Here is an 18,575-nt window from a genome sequence, read left to right on the forward strand (position 1 = left end):
TAAAGACTAACAGACTGCCTTCTGTGGGGTGTGGGGGGAGGGAAGTGAGATTAGGGGAAAAATTGCAAAATTCAAAATAAATAAATAAATTTTAACAAAAAATAAATGTTTGTTAAACACTGTTGTATTGCACCATGTATTCAGTGTACCATCAATCAACAACAAATATCTTTAGTTATTTATTATGTTTCAGATGGGAAACTAGGTAGGGGAACACTGTGACTTCAATACCTGGTCTGGAGTCAAGAAGACCTGAGATCAAATCCAGCTAAATATACTTACTATATCTAGGCAATTTTTTTTTAGTTTTTTGCAAGGCAATGGGGTTAAGTGACTTGCCAAAGGTTACACAGCTAGGTAATTATTAAGAGTCTGATGCAAAATTTGACATCAGGTCCTCTTGACTTTAAGGTTGGTGCTCTATCCACAGTGGTACCTAGCTGCCCCTCTAGGCAAGTTTCTTAAAAAGTTTTGCTTTAGTTTCCTCAACTGTCAAATGACCTAGAGAAGGAAATGACAAATTACTTCAGTACATTTTTGGCCAAGAAAATCCCAAAAAGAGTCACAGAGAGTAGGACATTACTAAAAATGATTGAATGGTTTTGTGGTTCATTATCATATTTTTTATGAAATAGGGGAGATACATTTCTGCTATATATTGGAGTGTTTGTCCCAAGTTTCTGGAGGAAAACTTTTGAAGCTACTACTAAAATATCAATTTAGCTCTTTGGTCCCAGGACTCCCTTTACTCTCTTGAAACTTATGGAAGACCTCACCCTTAAAAGACTGTGTAGAAGGAATGACCTGAGATTTCGCTTCCTTCTGATTTTGAACACATAATTCATGTTGGGTTTGATGCTGTTACTGGGGAGTTCACGGGGATGCCAGAACAGTGGGCTCGCTTGTTGCAGACATCCAACATCACCAAATCTGAGCAGAAGAAAAACCCCCAGGCTGTGCTCGACATGTTGGAATTCTACAACTCCAAGAAAACCTCCAACAGTCAAAAGTATATGAGTTTTACAGATAAGTCGACGGAAGATTACAACTCATCCAACACTTTGAATGTGAAGAGTGTGTCTGAGACACCTGCTGTCCCTCCAGTTTCAGAGGACGAAGATGATAAGGATGATGCTGCGCCCCCTCCAGTGATAGCACCTCGGCCAGAGCACACAAAATCGGTGTACACATGATCAGTGATTGATCCCATTCCTGTTACTCTTGACTCGTGATGTGGCCACATCTCCAATCTCCCCCACAGAGAATAACAACATTACTCCTCCAGACACCCTGACCCGCAATGCTGAGAAGCAGAAGCAGAAGCTTAAAATGTCAGATGAAGAGATCTTGGAGAAATTAAGAAGCATTGTGAGTGTGGGTGACCCCAAGAAGAAGTTCACTCGGTTTAAGAAGATTGGACAAGGAGCTTCAGGCACAGTATACACAGCAATGGATGTGGCTACTGGACAGGAGGTGGCCATCAAACAGATGAACCTACAACAGCAACCCAAGAAGGAGCTAATCATTAATGAGATCCTGGTCATGAGGGAAAACAAGAACCCCAACATTGTGACCTACCTGGACAGTTACCTAGTGGGAGATGAGCTGTGGGTTGTCATGGAATACTTGACTGGTGGCTCCTTAACAGACGTCGTGACTGAAACCTGCATGGATGAAGGACAGATCGCAGCTGTGTGCCAGGAGTGTCTTCAGGTCTCGGAGTTTCTGCATTCCAGCCAGGTCATTCACAGGGACATTAAGAGCGACAACATTCATGGATGATTCCGTCAAAGCTAACCGACTTTGGTTTCTGTGCTCAGATCACTCCAGAACAGAGCAAGCGAAGCACCATGGTTGGGACCCCATACTGGATGGCCCCAGAGGTTGTGACTCAGAAAGCCTATGGGCCAAAGGTGGACATCTGGTCCCTGGGCATCACGGCCATAGAGATGATTGAGGGGGAGCCCCCATACCTCAATGAAAACTCTTTGAGAGCACTATACCTCATTGCTACTAATGGTACTCCTGAGCTTCAGAATCCAGAGAAGTTGTCTGCCATCTTCCAGGATTTCCTGAACTGCTGTCTTGAGATGGATGTGGAAAAGAGAGGGTCAGCCAAAGAGCTGTTACAGCATCAGTTCTTGAAACTCGCCAAGCCCCTCTCCAGCCTCACACCCCTGTTTGCCGCTGCAAAAGAGGCCACCAAAAACAACGATTAGGACCCCCAACCAGCCCCAGCATCCTCCTGCCAAGCCTGCTGTGAAACATTCCCACAGAGACCTTTGATCCCCGGTGCGCTCCTGGTCCTCACCTCCTCGTCGTCCTCCTCTTCCTGCTCACCTAGAGCTCTCGAGACTGGGAACCTTGAATAAAGGTTGGCAGAAATAGCTTTGGTCCAACATCAGTCAACAAGAGATCTGTGATGGAGTCACCAATTCATCTGTTGCTGCTCCTAAACCAAGAACCTGCCATTAGCCTGGAGGTAAAGGTTGCATATGGATGGTCTGACATCTTCATGGAGAACTGTTGAACCTGATTTCCACATAGCAGAATATTCTCTTTCTTTCCCAATCACTTTTATTGTCATGCCACAAAGAAATCAGAATTGTTGGATGGCCTAATCCTGTAGTAGCCCATCTCTCCTAGTGATGGAGGCTTCCATATTTCTTTGCCTTTCTAATCCCAAGCCATATATATCAACCTCATTTTAACTAGAAGAATGAAACAGCTGGAGGAATGGTGAGCAGCTTTATCCAACAGGGGATGAGATGGCTTTGCTTCTTGGAGCTGAATTGGGCCTTTCTGCCCATTGGTGGGCAAGAGCTGAACTCTACAGTGTTGTTTGCTACTTTCAAGGACTTGGCCCAAAAAAGGTCCCTGTGCTTTTTTCATGAATCAGCCTTGCCTAATGTAACAGTTTTCCATTTTTTTGCTCCTGTACCAGCCCCCTTTTCCTCCTAAAGCTCACTCCCTCTCAGCATTATTTTCTACCTGTTTTGTGCCACTGAGAAGTTTCCAAGGACACATATTAGGCAAGGGGTAACATAAGAGAAAGCTGGGGGTGGGAAAATTTGTTGAGTCATTTTTTTCCTTCTTATAAGGTGGTTATTCCTCTGCCAAGAGAACTCAACTTGGTTTCAAAAATTGGTTTTAAAAATTCTTAGAGAATTTTTAGCAGGATGAGGAAGTTGACTCTTCATAGCAGATGAGCCAAGTAGGAGAATTCAAGCCTCACTGGGTGTAGGACAGGCTTGGTAACAAGGAGGATTGGTTTTTCCAATGCAAGAGGAATAGCAAGAGAACATGTCTTTGGCAGCTGTGAAGGAGATGCTGTTTCATGAGATATGTGTCTTGGCTGTTGGCTTGCCACATGCAGTTGGAATGGTTGACTAACATCCACCCTTCTGTAGTCTGTTCTCACAACCTTGACAGGACCTGGGCTGACATTGTTAGCCTTGGCCTTCTGTCAGGGTCACTGAGTCCTACTCCGAAGGTGTCCCAGACTCCGTAGCACAAGTTTCTATTTCCTTCAATAAAAGGATATGAAAATAAAAAAAATAACAACTTAATAAATAATTCTTATTTTTCTTTACCATTTTATTTTCCCAATTATACACAAAATATTTTTAACATTTTGTAAAAAAATTTAGAAGTCCAAATTCTCTTCCTAACTCACTCAGTCCTTTCAATGAAAATGTAACCAATTATAAATATAAATAAATATATATATATATATATATATATATATATATATATATATATATATATATATATAAAGTTTTTTGGATAATTATATTGCCAAGAACAGTTAAATCATTCACAGTTATCATTATACAATATTGCTATTTCTGTAAATAATTTTCCCTAGGTTTTGCTCATTTCACTTTGCATATGTCTAAGTTTTTATGAGAACATCCCACTCATCATTTTTATATAATCACAATCTTCTACCACAGTTTGTTCAGTTAGTCCCAAATTGTTGAGCATCCCTCAATTTCCAATTCTTTTCCACCACAAAAATAAGTGATATAAATATTTTTGTACATATAGGTCATTTTACCTTTTTTTAAAAAAAAAGAACACTTCTGCAGTACAGATCTAATAGTGCTATTTCTGGGTAAAGTGGTATGCAGTTTTAAATTCTTTTATATATAATTACAAATTGCTCCAACAGTGGTACATTAATGTCTCATTTTTCCCATATCTCTCCTCTAAGACTTCTTATATTTCTTTTCTGTCATATTAGCTAATCTGATAGGTATGGAATGGTACCTGAGATTTATCTTTTTTATTTCTCTAATCAACACTCATTTAGAACATTTTTCATGACTTTAACTTTGATTACTTCATCTGAAAGCTGTCTTTTCATATCCTTTGAAGATTTATCAATTGGGGAATGACTATCCTCCTAAATTTGATCCAGTTATCTCTATATTTGAGAATGGACCTTTATAAGTGATGTTTCCTGAAAAAAAATTTTCAGGACTACTAATTTTGTATTTCATTCCATTCTAGCTTTCTGTTTGTTAATGCTTCTCTCTTGTCTTTCAACCTGTTCATCCACAAAAGTGTTTTGCTTCTGAAAACTGTTTTCTCCAGTCAAGCCTCATCTATCAGTAACCCATTTTTTTTCTTTTCTCTTTCTCTCCTACCTTTCCATGGAATAAAATAGATTTCTAAACCCACTTCAGTGCAATTCCTATGAGAATGAGGTTTAAGTATTTCCTTCTACTTCTCCCATCTTCCCCTCCCTTGTAAAAGGGTGTTTTTGTGCCTCTTATGGGATAAAATTTACTATTTTCTGCCTCTCTTTTCCTTCTCTCAATCCATTCTTCCTTCTCATCCCTTAATTTTAATTTTTTAAACATGATCCCATTATATTCAACTTTCATTTATATATACCTCTTCAAAATTATTCTAAAATGAGTAATGTTTATTAGTAGTTACAAATATCATCTTCCCATATAGGAATGTAAGAAGTTAAACTTTATTGAATCCTTTTTAATTTTTCTTTTATTTTTACTTTTATATGCTCTTCTCTTGAGTCATATATTTAAAAATCATTTTTTCCTCCTCAGTTCTGTTAAATTGCTCAGGAATTCTTGGAAGTTCCTTATTTTGTTGAATATCAATATTTTTTTTCTCCTGAAGAAATATATTCAGTTTTGCTGGGTAGATGACTCATAGTTTCAATCATATCTGGTTTTGCTTTCTGGAATATCATCTTGCAAGTGCTTTGATCCTTTAATGGAGAAGTTATTAAGTCTTGAATTAGTCTTACTGTAGCTCCATGATGGTCGAATTGTTTCTTTTGGAGTGCTTGCAATATTTTTTCCTTGACCTGGGAGCTCTGGAATTTGGCTATGATATCCCTTAGGATTTTCATTTTAGGAAAACTCTTTTAGGAGGTGATCAGTGCATTCTTTCAATTTTGATTTTACCCTCTGATTCTAGATTCTCAGTGAAATTTTCTTTGATAACTTCTTGAAAGATGGTATATAGTGTAGTTTTATGACCATAGTTTCAGGTTGTTCAATAATTCTTAAATTGCCTCTACTGAATCTATATTCCAGGTCAGTTGTATTTTTCTAATGAGCTATTTCACATTTTTTCTAATTTTTTTCATTCTTTTGGCTTTCTTGATTTCTCATAAATTAATTCCCTTCCATTTACCCAATTCTAATTTTTAAGAAATTATGTTCTTCAGTTTTTAATTTGGCCAATTCTGTTTTTCAAGGAGTTATTTTTAATACATTTTTGCCTCTCTTTCCATTTGACAAGCTGTTGTTGCTTTTTCAACTTTTGTTTTTTTGGTATGGCAATGGGGTTAAGTGACTAGCCCAAGGTCACACAGGTAGGTAATTACTGTCTGAGGCTGGATTTGAACTCAGGTCCTCCTTACTCCAAGTTCTGCACTCTATTCATTGCACCACCTAGCTGCCTCTGCTTTTTCAACTTTTAATGCAATTTATCCCTTTAAATTTTAATACAAAATAAGAAAAATAGCATTGCCATGTGCCCAGCAGAACATGAGAGTATTCAGAATATAAATCAATAAATTTCCATTTCAACAATGTCAATGTTATAAACACTACACATTGTGTTCAAAATTGACCCTCTTTGCTACCTCGTAGGTTTTTTTTTGTTCACTTCTGTGAGTTTTTTACTTTATGTTTTCCCCTTCCTCTCCCAAGAAGGCTACAGTTAAGCATGGAAAGATAGCTAGCTAGCTAGACAGACACAAATATGCACATTTATTTGTACAGATGTGTGCATATATGCATTCATGTACAATAGAAACACATCTATTCAAATGAACACAAATTTATGCAAATATATACATATAGACAATACATATCAATAATTTCTATAATCGTATGCATATATACATATTCATTTCTATATGTCAGACTTTACTATCCTTGTTTCTATTTTTCTTGTTTCTCTTAAGGAGAATAGCATTTTCCATCATATGTTTGTCTTATTCCATTTTTCTAAATCATCCAAATCATCATTTTTATTTTTATCACAGTGATAGCTCTACCATAAACAATCTAGTTATTTTAAATAGTATAAAATATTGATTAATGTTGCCAATATATATTTTAATTTTCCTGTTTTTCTCTTTTGATTGTTGTGTTTTTAATGGACTATTTTCTTCAACATTTTTGTGTCTCCTTTACCATTTTGTTGAATCTTTCTTCTCAGGATTTTCTTGCATCATTTTCATTTATTTTCTTAAATTTTCTTCAACTCTCTCATTTGATTTTTATGCTACTTTCTTAGTTCTTCTAGGAATTCATTCTGGGTCTGAGACCAATTCACAATTTTCTTTGAAGCATTGGATATCACAGTTTTGAATTTATTGTATTTTGAACTTTCCTGTCACCATAGAAGTTTTCTATGATTAAATTTATTTTTGTTGTTGTTTGTTCAATTTCTCAATTTTCCCTTTCAGATTTATGCTAAAATATGGCTCTGTTTCCTGAATGAGAGGGCTACTATCTTAAGTTTCAGATTTTTGTTTTCTTTTTTAATCATGTTTTTTAAAAATAGTATCTTAATTTTTTCCCAATTAAATGTAAAGACAACATTTTTCCCCTCTCACCTTTCCTTTCTTTCTAAAAGAGCAAGAAATTTGATATAGGTTATATATGTACAATCATGTAAAGCATAATTCTTATTAGAAATATTGTGAAAGAAGGAACAAACTAAAAGAAGAAAAGCACACACAAAAGTGAAAAGTATTATATATGTTAATATGTATTCATATTTCATCAGTTCTTTCTCAGGATATGGATATCATTTTTCAACATGAGTCCTTTGGAATTATCTTGACTCATTTAATTGCAGAAGCATTGTCATTCAGAGTTGATCATTGCACAATGGTCCTGATACTATGTACAATATTCTCCTGATTCTGTTCATTTCACTTTGCTTCAGTTCATTTAAGTCTTTCCAGGAATACCTTTGAAATCTGCCTGCTTATCATTTCTTATATCACAATAATTTTCTGTTACATTCATATATATCACAATGTGCTCAAACATTCCTCAGTGCATGGATCCCCTCAGTTTTTATTTTTTTGCCACCACAAAAAGAGCAACTATAAGTATTTTCAAACATATAAGTCCATTTCCCTTTTAATGATCTTTTTGGAATATTGATGTGGTAGAATAATTGCTGGACCAAAAAGTATGCACAGTTTTATTATCCTTTGGGAGTGGTTCTAAATTGCTCTCCAGAATGGTTGAATCAGTTCACAACCCCACCAACAGTATATTAAATGTTCTAATATTCCCTCATCCTTTCTAACATTTAACACTTTCATTCTCTTTATTTTTAGGTAACCTGTTAACTGAAGGTAATATCTCATAGTTGTTTTAAAATGAATTTATCTAATCAGTGGTGATTTAGAGCATTTTATATGACTACATAGATAGTTTTGATTTCTTCATCTGAAAACTGCCTGTTCATATTCCTTGAACATTTATCAATTGGAAATGACTTGTAATCTTATAAATTTGACTCACATATTTGAATATATATTTCAGAAGAAAGTTTTAACAAAAATACTTCCTATAAAATTGTTTCCCAGCTTTATGCTCTCCTAATTTTGTTTGCATTGGTTTTGTTGATGTGCACATGGATTCAAAGTTAGTTCTAGGGTCTGTTAGTTTTCAGTTCTTCCAAGATGATGTGAACTAAGGAAAGATAAATTGACTACTTTCTTGACCTGTATTCTGGTCTATGAGTGACCATAAGCACTATTCTCTAACCTGGATCTATAATCAGAGTGCTCACTGCACTCTGGCTCTGATGTGCTCATGCTCCTCCTCACATTGGGACTGTGACTCAGGATAGAGGACTGAGACCTGAATTCAGAAATGGGCAATACAAAGAATTCTGCCAGTGTCATCAAGGGGAACTTTGTATTCTTCTGACTAGTCCTCTAACCTCACAGTCTATGTGCTGAGATCTTAGGAAGCTCCTGCTCCTGATCCAGGCCTGCTGTTGATTTTCCAGGGTATTGCCTATGATATGTCAATATCTACAGTCATCCTGGTTTTCCAAATTTTTCCTGGGGACCTAAGTGAACTCAGATTGGAAAATTGTTTCAATCTTTCCTTTTGTTGGTTCTGCTATTTCCAGAATTTGTTTTGAGGTGTTGTTGAAGTTATCTGTAGGGGAATATAAGAGACCTTAGATATATCTGCTTTTCTCTTCCATATTTTCTCCACTACCAATAAAAATCTTTCTAAGAGCAAATCATATCTAGCATCTACTTGTTAATGGGAGGCACAAAGTAGAGGCACCTGATAAAGCTTTAGTAGATCAATTTGAGCTGCCACATTTTAGAGACATGACCCATGAGTTTGTTCAAAGTGGGAAAATTACCTGGGACAGGGTGGGGGGGGCTGTTAGAAAAATTTTAACTTTAAAAAAATCAATAATTAATTAGAATTTTAAATTAAAAGAAAATTTTTAAATGGAATTTTTTTAATTTAAAAATAAAAAATAAAAACTGAGTGGATTAAGTTAGGTTTTGAACAAGGGTTTATCTATAGACTTTTAGGAAGTTTACATTGCAATTTTTACAACATATTTCTAAATCCTCTGCAGTTTTTCAACTGGGATCTTTGTGAAAAAGTTATTGTCTGGGGTGGGTAGGTGGTACAGTGGATAGAGCACTGGCCTTGGAGTCAGGAATACTTGAGTTCAAATCTGGCCTCAGGCACTTAATAATTACCTAGCTGTGTGGTCTTGGGCAAGCCACTTAACCCTATTTGTCTTGCAAAAACCTAAATAAAAGTTATTGGCTGTTGAAAAAAATTTGAACTTAAATTATCTGAGCTAACCCTCTTTACCTTTATCTTTCCAGGAGCTTGGCAAGATGAGGTTTTAGATTTCTCTTTAAGCAACTGGAGGTGGGAGTGGAGGGGAACACCTTGTGTTTTCCTCTTTCAAAGTACAGATTTCAAGTCAGGTGGGATATGGTTTGTTTTTTGTTTGTTTGTTTGTTTGTTTTTGCCTACAGGTCTTGATCTCTTGTTATCAATATCACTCACTCTTCTCTCTGACATCATAGCAATAGCAGTTTTTTTTTCACTTTGCCTCTAGTTTGGACAATGGGAAATGGCATTGTATAGTTATAGAACAAGCTGAGAAAAGAATATAGGCAGATCTTTAGTTTGAAATTGATTGATGTCATTCAGTGAGTGGTGGGCTTATCTATATGATTCAGATAATGCAAGTAGTCCAGTAATCTTCAGTAAAATTTTCCAACATCAATGCTTATGTAAAAATCAAAAAACCTATTTACACATGAAATTATTTATGTAAATGAGTATTCAATATGCAAAATACTAGTCAAAAACACTCAATTGGGCATGAAATTACTATACATATATATATAAAGCATTTTGTGATCACAGAAGTTTGAAGTCTGAAATTATTTAAAATTAAAAGTATAGTTCCTAATAAAGTTATAAAAAATTAGTAGAACAGAGAACTACAAGTTTTTGTTCAATTTTTAATCATTCTAATCTTGTCTATTTTATAATTCAGGGACATGAGGCTCAAAGATATTAGGGAATTTGCTCAAAATTTGTGAAGGTAAGAAGTGGTTTTGAAACTAAGTTTTTGAAAATGGAATTCAATTTATATTTTCTGTAATTCAGTCAAAATACTAGTTATCAAACTGGCCTAACTACCAAAATACTAGTTTATTACATATTGAACTTGACTTTATGTGTGAGTATTAGAAAATGAAAAATTGGACATATCCAAGTGATTGATATTTCCAGATACCAATCCATCAAAATAATAATGACTACATTTTATATGTGTTTTTAAGGTTCATAAAATGCCTTATTTATGTCATTTCATTTGAACTTTATAGACAGTTCCTTGAGGAAAGTACTATTATCTTAATTTCACAGACCAAGAAACTGTAGTTTAGATAGGTTAAGTGACTTGGCCAAGAGCAGAATCTTTCTGAGAAGAATTCAAACCAAAGTCATACTAATCTAAAACTTAGTTCTCTAATTTCCTTTGTGCCACTTAGTTTCCCCTTATTTTTTCTTAACAGTATTTCTTAAGTGTTTACTATGTAGCAGGCATTATGCTAAATCTTAGGGATGCAAAGACAAAAATGAAAGAATACACTTTCTGAAGAAGATTGCAATCTAGTAAAACAGTATCAACATAATAAGGGCTTATAAAATGTACACAAATCAGAAATAAGAAAAATTTGGGAAGGAAGTATTGTCACTAGCAAAGATCAGAAAAAAAAAAAGATCCATGCAGGAGGTAACACTATAGTTCAGCTTTGAAGAAAGAGAACCTAAGACACAGTGCTAATTGAATTAATGAATTTCAGGCATGGAAGACAGCTAAGGCATACAAGAGATAAAGGGTCCTGTGTGAGAAGCCTTATGAGGACCAATTTAGCTGGACCCTCAAATAAGTAGAAGGGTGTTGGTCTGTCATTTTTCATTCATGTCTATCTCTTTCTGACTCTGTTTGAAGTCACATTTCTTGTGAAAGTTACTTGGAGTCCTTTTCAGATGAGGAAACCGAAGCAAATAGGATAAAGTGACTTGCCCAAGGTTACAGAGGCAGCAAGTTTCTGAAGCCAGATTTGAACTCAGGTAGAGGAGTCTTCCTGCCTCCAAAGTCAACTTTATCCATTCAATAACCTAGCTGCCCTTAGGAGAGAATAGTATATTTTAAAACTGAAAAGGTAGTATAGGGCCAAGTCAAAACAAGTTTTAAATGTCAAAAAGAAGAACTGACATTTGATTCTAGTGGTAATAGGGAGCCATTAGAGAATGACTGTGAGGAAGTGAGATGAATGAATCTATACTTTTGGGGAAAAATCATTTTAGATGCTATATGAAGTCAGAATTGTATCCAGAAGAGAATTGAAACAAGCAAATCAATTAGAAGTTTATGGAAAGAGATCTTAAATCCACCATGAAAAGTCATTCAGAGTCTTGATGTTATCAAGTGTTATATAATACAAAGTTTTCTGAGGTTAATAACACACTTTTATTGCATTCTATGAAGTCCCTCTATTTTGGTATCTAACATCCCAAAATCCTATGTGAATCATTTTTTTAAAGACCTGAAAGCAAATCAAGTTCAACAGGGTTCTGTTCACTTTCTAGCAGTATTCTTTTGTTCTCACCATGAAAGAGAATCTTTCCAATCAAGAATTCTGAAGGCATGCCAAGCTATGTTATGGAAAACTACCATTTTTTTCTTCCTTTTTCAATTCAATATGATTCATTTCTAATCACTTTTTGCTGCTTTTATACTAGGAGTTGAGCCTCCCATTAGTGTTTTCATTCCTTTTCTGTTCTCAAAGTTGAATGTTGCATCTATTTCAAGAGTGAGGTTAAGGAAGTAATCCTTGTTTGTTTGCTTTGTTTTATAGCATTAAAATTCTTTCATGTGAAGATATTTTCATCTCTTCTTTATCTATTGTTCTTCAACAAGAACTTTTACTATCAAGAAATGTGCAGCCTTTAAGATTCTGACAGTTATAGACATTATAATTCATAATTCATTCTCAACTACTCTTAGAAATCAAGCAAATGTGCCTTACTCTAGAACCCTAAAAAGATCTTTTAAATAAGTGATTGTTTTGGTACAAATTGAAAGATTTCATGTCATTATTCCCTTTCTAGAATTCTTATGTAGAGAGAGTTATCATCTATCTCAAAATAATCAGAAAAGAGGACCTGAAGCAGATCCTGAATTCCAATATTAATTCCTTTATCTTTTATGAAGTACTGAAGTAAATAACCAACCCAAAGAAATTTCTTATAGAAGTATTGAATTATTTAAATAAGAGGTTTTCTAAGACATTGATAGAACTTAAAATGTATATGAGAAAATCAAAATAGTCATTGTTGGAGGAGTTTTGCTATTTATAGTCACAACCTTTACCCATTTATTTCCCTTGTTGGTCTCTTTGCATCTTCCTCTCACCACTCTCATTTCTTACCTCTGAGGCCATAAAGAGTACATCTAATCAACATAAAGATTGAGATTTCTTTCTAGGAGAGTCAGTGGAACAGGAGAAATAAACATGCCGCAATATCTACAAAATTATTTTGAAATGCCAACTCCTACTCAGTCTGTGGAGGGTTATAGATAATTTGTTTCACAAATGGAGACATTTCTACACCTAAACCATTCATAATCTATATGAAATAATATGGGTATCTGCCATAGTAGCTTGTATTACCTGGTATCAAATGATCTTGATTTGTTAATATGGATGGACAGCCTCCAGAGGGAACCATATTAAAAGAATCAATGCCAAGATGATCCAGATTACTATAAGATTTGGAATAGTATTCATAAATGTCTGTGGTATATCAATTAACAATAAAGACATTATGTAAAATATCTGCCTACAATAATTTGTGATGTCACCGTAGATTCTTTAAAACATCAATGAAAATCAAGTCATTACTACAGGGTTGGTGGGGAGGAAGAGAGGGAAGGGAAAGGAATGTGATCATGCATATTTAAGAGCAACTACTAAGCAGTAAAATTCCCACAACAAACTCATCATTAAAAGCTGTGTCTCTAATCTGGCTTTATTGCTATTGTTACCTTTTGTGCATTCTGGCCTACTGACTGGGGTTAACACTATGGCAATCATTGTTATGACTACTTATTCTTTTCTCCCTCCCCCACATATAACCCTATGTTTATTTGGTTAAGAACTCATAATTGTCCCATTGGAAACTTTTGAATAGTTTGAACTATTGTCTGTTTACTGAATTTATATGTGCAATCTATTCCTGTGAATCCATTCTAATAATAATAATAATGATAGTCTATATTTAGGGAATGCCATAAATTCTATAACTGAGGAAGTACGAGGAAGTCTATTTAACTATGTTTCTATTAGTATATCTACACACATCTATTTGTATATACACTCACGTACATATATATATATATATATATATATATATATATATATATATACACACATACGTATATGGGAACACATATGTAGAAATATATATATATATAATATATATATATGAATACACATGAAAAATGATGACTCTTGAACTTATATGTATTTATATTGATCCCCAAAGATCCTTCCTCATTACTATACTGATAATAACCTGCATTGATGTGTGTGTGTGTGTGTGTGTGTGTGTGTGTGTGTGTGTGTGTGTTTGTGTGTGTAATCTTTTACTTTTAGGGGAGGAAGGGGAGGAAAAGCTAAAGCATCTAAACAATTAAAACTTTGTGTTGTTTCATACCTTCAATCAGTTTTTTATATAGTGCTTTCAGTAAGCATTCATGATTATTTTTCCCCTTTTCAGTTTGCATTGAGATATAGAAAGGAGTGAAGAACAGATCTGTCTTAAGGTGATCTGTGAATTGAATTTTTGAACTAATTTTACTTAGATTTTTTTTCATTTGAGATCAGAGGAAAGTAAATCCTGGAGAGGTACAATGATCACTTCAAGTTGACACAGTAAGTTGAAGGCACAGAATACTTTATTTCCTGGACTCCATTAATATCTGATAATGTACTGCCAGAGATGGCCAAAAACATGCAATTCTCATTTATTGTCATTCCTAATTAATAGCTATCAATAAAGACTTTCTTTTACCCATGGAGCTTTTCAGTGTTTCATGGAAAACCTACTTTCTCTAACTCCAGGGATAGTTTGCTATCTTGAAGATGTCTTCATTATAGTATAAATTAGTCATTGGACAGAAAGACTTTAGTAAATACTAAATGACCTATCTTAATCTTAATATCTTAATGATATGCTTATCATACAAGGAAGCTATAGATATTGAATTCCTAATATGCAATTACTTGGTATTCTTATTATTCCTCTAGTTTTATGAGCCTGAGTTTTTATTGTTTGGTTGGTTGGCTTACTGAATATTGGATTCTATTCAGATCTTCTGTTACCTGCTCATTTGTGTTTGGGCTCCTCTGTCATCTAATTTCCTCCCAACTCATTTTTTCATACTTTTCCATACAATTTCCATTCTTTCATTCTTTTTCAGTTATAATGTTTTCCGATTTAAGTCCCTACTGTGCCTCTGATCATAATTCATATTGACTTTTCCTCTGTCTTTCCAGGGAAAGGATTCTAATTTGCCCCAGCCACTGAAACTGTAGTTTCTGCCTATCATCTTTTCAATTTTCCTTAAATAACAAAGTCTAGAAAGAAACAAGTCCTGATGAATCAATTTCACTTAACTTTCTCCATCCAGACTTCTAGAGGATTTATAACACGAAAAAGAGCATTTTCTCTGATTCCATATCTTTTATACTTCAATCTTTTCCTACCATAAAAAACTCTCTCTCTCTATGTATATATATATGTATATATATATATATATATATACCTATATATATATATATCTTGCATAAGTTTCACAGTAGAGATAAGTTGTTACAACAACCACCATCATGTTGTTAACTATAAAAGTATTACTACTTAGGTGATTTAATGAAAGCAGAACAACTAATGTTGATACTTTGACTCACTTCTTCTGGACTTGCTAAAACCATGAATTGTTATTTTCTGGTCACTTTAAAACCCATTTTTTATGCCAATGAGAGTAATATAGAAAAAAGATGAAAGATTATGTAACTTGGGCAGTTTAGTGGCATAGTGAACTATAAAGCATAGACCTTGGAGTCACAAGGACCTGATTTCAAATGTGACTCAGACATTTACCAAAGTGATGCAAAGTAAGAAGGTAGGAAGGACTAAATGTAATCTGAAAGATAAACTGAATAATGTTAAATATATATTCAGGGACTCTGAAATGTAATGTTACCATTTTTATTCCCTTTGTTCTCTTATTATTGGTTGTTATTGTTATTTAATTTGAACACCCATAGTTTTTGCCTTTTGATTTATAGAATTAATCTAGATATTTAGTTCTTTGTTTGTTTTTCACAAATGATGCATGATTCAAAAACCTGTACATCTTTTGTTTATTTTCTGGCCCCTGCCACAGAAAATTTGAAATTAATTTAGCAGGTTGACCTACCTTCAAGATGAAGTTTTTCTCACTATTCTCACATCAATACATTGTGTTCTTTTTCCAGTCAGAGTGTTCCTTATTTCACAATTACTAACAATGGTCTTTCTTCTGATGAGCTCAGAGTGCTTTGTAAATGTCTCATTAATCAGAAAAACCTATGAATGAAAGGGCACACATGCTGTATCTCCTTTTGCAGTTAGTGAAGGTTAGTGTGCACTTAAGAAAGGATTTTCCAAAGTCACAGTAAAACAGCTTGCTCACAAAAATACAAGTGTTCTTGATGTTGAGGTCAAACTTCTTGCCTACTAGACAATATTACTCTTCCCACATTATTATTTCCTTTTAAAGAGAATAAAAGAAAGTTAGATATCATCATACCCATCAGTTTGATATCTTCCCATTTGTATAGAAAGTACAGTATGGTAGATATAGGGCTGGTCTTGAAATATTTGACTCACACCCTGCCTCTTCTTCAAGCTAGCTGTATGACCATAGATAAGTTATTTAGCAGCTCAGTGGCTCTGAGACTATAAATTACAGACAAGCTATTGATCTGAATTGGGAGTTTGCAACCTTTATAGAAATGAAATTGCAAGATTAAACAAAATCTACTATGCATCTCAACAAACTGTTGATGAGAAAATGCATTGCCAGTTGATGATAGATCCCAGCAGATTATCTATTAAACATAAATTCCACGGTAATCTCAACGTATTTGTTTAATTTGCAGGACTGCACTTTGACAAGACACTAGTTGTTCTTTCCTATTTAGGAGGGGTATTATGCAATATAGATTCTAAATTACCAATCTGGATTCTATGGGAGATGACCTGAGATTTGCCATTGGTAGATGAAACTTTAAAACCATGATCATTAGTATGCAGCTTAGTAATGGAAACTTGGAGAAGGCTGTGTGTGTTGAAAGGAAAGAACACCTGGTATAGAATACTGATTGTTCTGGAGTCCACTATGAGGCCAGGATAATTCAGTAATCAGAGTGGAATGACTTGACTGCTATTCAGCACATCACATATGATAGGTCACATCAAGTCAAGCTTTGTATCCTGCCTGAATAATGGCACTGTTTTCCTTTCTGATGGCATCCTCCATTGAGTGGCAGGGATACTACCTGAAGAAACTAATCAAAATGAAAATCAAAATATTTTAGCTATGCCTAAGGAGAATACCTAATAACAACATACATGCTTGCAATACTTTGAATTCTAAAATGTTTTTTATTAAATTATCTCATTTTAAACCTCTAACAAAATAAATGTTTTTATTTTATTTAATAGATGAGAAACTGAGATTAATAACTGAGAAACCAGATTAATAATTTTCTGATGATATTACAGCTACTGCTTGTCTAAAGGAGTTCTCTTTTAATTCCAACTACTTTTCTAATGAAAAAGAAAGGGCAAATGACTTTCTTAACTATGTCAAATCATATATTTTATTCATTTGTGTCTGGACATGGTCATATGTGCATGCCCATAGGATACTTGTGTGTATATGTGTGCATATATATATATATATATATATATATATATATATATATATATATATATTTATATATATTTAGTCCAGATTTGTGATTTGATTGTACATGGACTATATAGTTATATGACCTCTTCTACTAAAGCAAATACACATATCTACTAAATTCACAATTGTATACAGTTTCAAGTAGAGGGAGGGAGAGCCTGGACTGAGAAGTTAAGTGATTAGACCAGGTCAAACCTCCAATATGTATGAAAGGTAGAATTTGAAATCAGATTTTCCTAACTCTAAAGCCAAGTCTCTATCCACTATAGATCCACTGTCTCTATCCTCTATATATTTCTATCTACTATTTTTCATTTAACAGAGAATAAGAAAGAAGGTAAACATTTTACCTCAATTACTCAAGACACTTTCCACCCTAAGTTGTATTTTTAAAGTTGTAATGATTTCTCCCACTCTTTTTTTTTTTAGGTTTTTGCAAGGCGAATGGGTTAATTGGCTTGCCCAAGGACACACAGCTAGGTAATTATTAAGTGCCTGAGACTGGATTTGAACCCAGGTACTCATGACTCCAGGGCCAGGGCTTTATCCACTGAGCCACCTAGCTGCCCTGATTTCTCCCACTCTTGATGAATTCTTCAGTACTTCTGGTCACAGTAGCATAATCTTAGCCTTCTTCTCTTCCTCCCCTTTTTGATTCTGTAGTCAGAAAAAAAGCATAGTCAGCAAACAAAACAACATAAAATTTTGACATTCTCATTAGATGGAAAAACAGAAAAGGTTATTCACTTTTGACAAGAGAATTATTTTTTAACATTTATTTTAATAGTAGCAAAAACAAAATTTAAAAAATATGTTTCATCCTTTATGTATAATTCTTCAACTTCAGTACAAACCTAAGTCTTGACATTCTCTAAGCTCTACTCAAATTTAAGAAATCCCTAAATAGTCTGGCACTATTAAATGACAGATGCCAGACCCAACCTAAGTAATTTACAACATTTAAAACACAAGAAGTACAGTCAACAACTTTGTAGAATTGCTTTTATAGTTTAATAGAGGGTATTCTTCCATGAAGTGCTGCAATAATATAGATGAACCATTTCTACTTCTCAATTAGAGTGTTTTCCAGTGAAGTAGAGTTCTATATTTTGAATTTAATCTTTGAGAAATTGATGTTCTCCTTAGGAACCACAATTTACCTTGGCATTCTGTAATATCTGTACTTTCTTGGAAATTGAAAATAAAATAAAATTTGACCTGTTTTCTTCAATCAGCCCTCAATTATTCCATCATAGATGATTCAATAGCCTATTGTTTTATCGCAATGTTATTTGTACCTTCCTATCTTCACTTGATTGCAAATTTAATATAGTGACATTATTTAATGAAGATCTAGTAATATTATCAGCAAGTTTTTACTGAGTCCTCCCTGATGAATTTCATTATAATATTTCAAACAGTGGTTAGAATGGTGAACCTGGATTCAGGAAGTCTCAACTTTTTGAATT

General features: G+C 34.2%; 1 pseudogene; it reads left to right on the plus strand.

The window, feature by feature from the left end:
* The first annotated feature begins 798 nt into the window (after positions 1-798).
* On the plus strand, positions 799-2,401 carry LOC141521280 (serine/threonine-protein kinase PAK 1 pseudogene; annotated as a pseudogene).
* The last annotated feature ends 16,174 nt before the right edge of the window (positions 2,402-18,575 follow it).

The sequence above is a fragment of the Macrotis lagotis genome, chromosome 1 (assembly GCF_037893015.1).
Source record: "Macrotis lagotis isolate mMagLag1 chromosome 1, bilby.v1.9.chrom.fasta, whole genome shotgun sequence".
Classification (NCBI taxonomy): Eukaryota; Metazoa; Chordata; class Mammalia; order Peramelemorphia; family Peramelidae; genus Macrotis; species Macrotis lagotis.